Source organism: Pteropus alecto, unplaced genomic scaffold, assembly GCF_000325575.1.
Source record: "Pteropus alecto unplaced genomic scaffold, ASM32557v1 scaffold196, whole genome shotgun sequence".
NCBI classification, from domain to species: domain Eukaryota; kingdom Metazoa; phylum Chordata; class Mammalia; order Chiroptera; family Pteropodidae; genus Pteropus; species Pteropus alecto.
In genome coordinates this window covers 766573-770176 of record NW_006439717.1, presented here as the reverse complement: position 1 = coordinate 770176, position 3604 = coordinate 766573, and the positions used below count along the sequence as shown (strand labels likewise).

The following is a 3604-nucleotide window of genomic DNA, read 5'->3' as shown; positions in this document are numbered from 1 at the left end:
ATTTCATTTATGAGCTATAAGAATTCAGAGCATTTCAAATTTTCCTGTGCAGGGTCCAATCTTAGATGTATTATTCAAATTGACTACATTTGCTAGCTGATTTGTGTTTGAAAATCTCATTATAGATGGTGTATTATGAGTTTTTTTATTATCTGTGTTGATATCGGCAATTTGTGTCCAATCATCAAACATTGTAAAAAGATTGGAATTCTGATAAATTGTAATTTGAAAAGTTCCCATCAAAAGAGAAAGGAATGTATGGTACATTTATAATGATATATACCGTTAGCAAGTATATTGCCAACAGGACAAAACTTTTGACTGATGTAAGGACAGAATTCTTAGCTTATATTTTTGCACAGCTGACAACTGGAAAAATTTTCTTCAGACTAGTTTCTGGCTTCATACATTTTTAAAACTTGATTCTCCTCACTCTCACGTACTTCTGGTACCAGATGCTGGATGAAGTGTTTAGTTTTTTTTTCTTGTCTTTTTCTTTTTTTTTTTTAGGAATTGACTGTCAGTTTTATTAGGCTCAGAACAGGAGTCCATGGATCTTGAGGATCTCTGTGTACCTTTCTATCAGTTTCCTTTTCCACATTCTTTTCAGCCTGTTTCCGTAGCCTTGTGAGCTATTTTTACTTCTGATAATGGGTTCTTGGCCTTCCTCTTCTCCAGAGTGGCTGTAACTGCCTGTACTTTCAGCCAACCTCATAAGCTAGGCGCCCTAGGTAGAAAAACTTCCATGTATGCTTCAAATGCACAATATTGAGGGCAACAAGAACCACCATTCACTTTTTCTTGTCATAGGATGGCAGGATTCCGTCAAACACCTTGAGGCAGGCAGTCCACGGCAGCCTGGCCCTGCTTGTTCTGGTTGGGGCAGCATGCCTTGCGTGGTCCGCCAAAAGATGAGGCTGGGCGCTCGGAAGAGGTAGGTGCTCCAGGATGGGTTGGCGTTCAGCTGGTTGAGGAGGAAGACCAGGTACTTCAACTTGTTTCTCTAGAAATTGCCAGAAATATTGATGCCCTCATGGCACACGGCCACTGTCTCCTGGCCCAGTAGTACCTGCTTGGCCACGATGGCCACCAGGTGGCCCAAGAGATGGCCTCAACCATCGAACACCAGGACCTGTCCCTCTGCCATCTTCAGCAGCTGTCTGGAGAAAAAAAGCATGAAAAGTTTAGATCTTGATTTGAACTCTGGCTTTGCACCTACATATTATAATTCCAGGTGAGTCAGCAAGGTAGGCAGAGACTCCTGGACCTATCCTTTTATCTGGGTGGTGGATCATAGCTCAATTTACATGTAATGACTGTTAACCATGTGACTAGATCACAGATGGAGTGTATCCCCTACCTAAACTTCCCTTTACCTAGATTCCAAAAATGTTTGTAGCCATTCCAGTTAGATGTCTATGGCAATCAAACTCAAGGGAAAATATGAAGAAGGAGAAGTTGAAGTGTAAATAGGCAGCGGTCTTAACCAACTGCAGTTAAAATATCTTGCTTTTACAAATTTTACAAAACAAATACCTGTGAACACATTTCTAAGGCCTTGGAAGGGTCCTGTGTGTGTGAGGACCCTGAAGCTTGACCTTCATTAGCTCCATGGTAAATCCACCCCTGCACAGAACATGTACACAAGCACTGTTTAATGAAGAAATATATGTAGAATTGGAAATATCCAAGGTAGGAATAATTCATATACATAATGTCTTCTATGGCCTCCCAAAGAACCTCGTGCAGCTGACATCCTGGCTCATGGTTCAGTCATCCTACCCTCTCATCCTGTCCCTCTCTAATCATGTCCCAGAGCCTTTGCCCAGTCTCTGATCTTCCACCTCACTCAGCGCCTCTAGTTGGGGTTCAGGGGGTCTCTGAACTGAGGATTAAGTAGGAATCTGTGTATATTTTAAAATGTTGGAGCTGTTTTCTCACAAAAACAATGTTCCAACAAGGGACTTGTACCTGGACTTTTGGAACACAACCCATCTATAAACAGAGAATTTACTCTTTATCGTAATAGAGAAATTCTGCAATTAGTCCTTGCAGAGTTTGAAACCACTTGGAAATAATAATCATACCATTTATAAATGGAGTGTTACAGCCAAAAGGCAACCAAGAGAGCACCAATTCTAAACCTCTCATTTTCAGATGAGAAAACTGAGACTCAGGGGATAAAGGCAGTTTCTCCAAAGATGGAGTCAAATTAGTCATGGTAGGCTAAGTGCTGGAACAACAACCTCCAAATCACAGTGGCTTACCACAATAAAGGTTTATTTCTTCCTCATGTCACAGTCCCATATGGATCAGTGGGGGAGGAAGAAGGGCCCTCTGTTTCTCAGAGATTCATGGACTCATCTAGAAGCTCTGCCTTTTCCTGGTGCCCTGGAGTCTTCCAGTGAGTCCTCTATATCTGGCTACAGATGAGGGAGGCATGAACTTGGAGAATTTCAAGGGGTGATTTGGAGACCACGTCTAGAAGAGGCATTCCCTACTTCCACACACATTTCATTGTCCAGAACTCAGTCCCATGGCCCAGCTGGATGCAAGAGGGGTGGGGAATATAGCCTAGTAATGTATCCAGGAAGAAAAAGCGATAGATTTGGAAGAGAACAAAGTAGTGTCTGTCCAGGAAGGAGGAGAGTGAATATTTGTGGAATATTGACCTGAAGGCTGCAGGTGGATTTCTGTACATTAATTCGTTAAATCTGGTATAGTCTTCAGATTCTCCATGTTCCCATGCTGTTTTTTTTCTCAGTCCCAAATGGAAAGTAAAGTGGAAACAAAAATATTTCTCATCCTCCCTCTCATTCCCAAAACACATTTTAGACCCCAAGGGACTAATAAAGCCAACAATCTACCTTCACTAATTACTGATGAGAGAGTGATGTATATGAAGATCTTTTGGAAGACTTTCTAGCCTACACTCCACAACCCAAACCATTTTCTTGTCCCCTTTGAAATCCCATAGGACCTGCAGATGATTAACAGCCTATCCCTAAATTTACTTTCAGAACCACCCTCCTTTTCCCTTCTGAATTAAATCATTTTTATTATATCAGTCGGGGTTCTTGGTTGCAAGTAACAGAAACTGACTCTGGTTGACAAACAGAAAAAGCAAAAATGGCAGAGATGGAAAATAGAAAACAAAAAATAAAGTCCAGTCTAGGAGGTCTGATAGCCAAATAGGACTTACAAAAAGAGAAAGCAGAAGGAACTATCGAAGTATTTATCAAATAACTATCAAAGAAATCAAAGAACTTTCTAAGAAATAATTCCAGAAAAATTCCCAGAACTGAAGGGCTTATTAAGTGTCAGGTATAAAGGCTAAAAATTAATTTCATAACAAGACAACATGGTAAAATTTCAGAACATTGAGGACAAAGAGGAAATCCTACATGTTTCCAGAAATATTCAAAACAAAAAATTTCACACACAGGATCAAGAATCATAATGGCGCTGTATTTCTCAACAGCCACACTGGCAGTTAGAAGGCAGTGCAACAATGCCTTGAAAATTCTAAAAGAAAGATTTCCAATTTTTCATTCTATACACAGCCAAATGATTAAGTGTAGACAGAATGAAGATATTTCCAGAC

At 40.5% G+C, this 3604-nt stretch overlaps 1 pseudogene; it reads right to left on the bottom strand.

The window, feature by feature from the left end:
• Window positions 1–535: 535 nt before the first annotated feature.
• Window positions 536–1147, bottom strand: LOC102887348 (annotated as a pseudogene).
• Between the last annotated feature and the right edge of the window lie 2457 nt (window positions 1148–3604).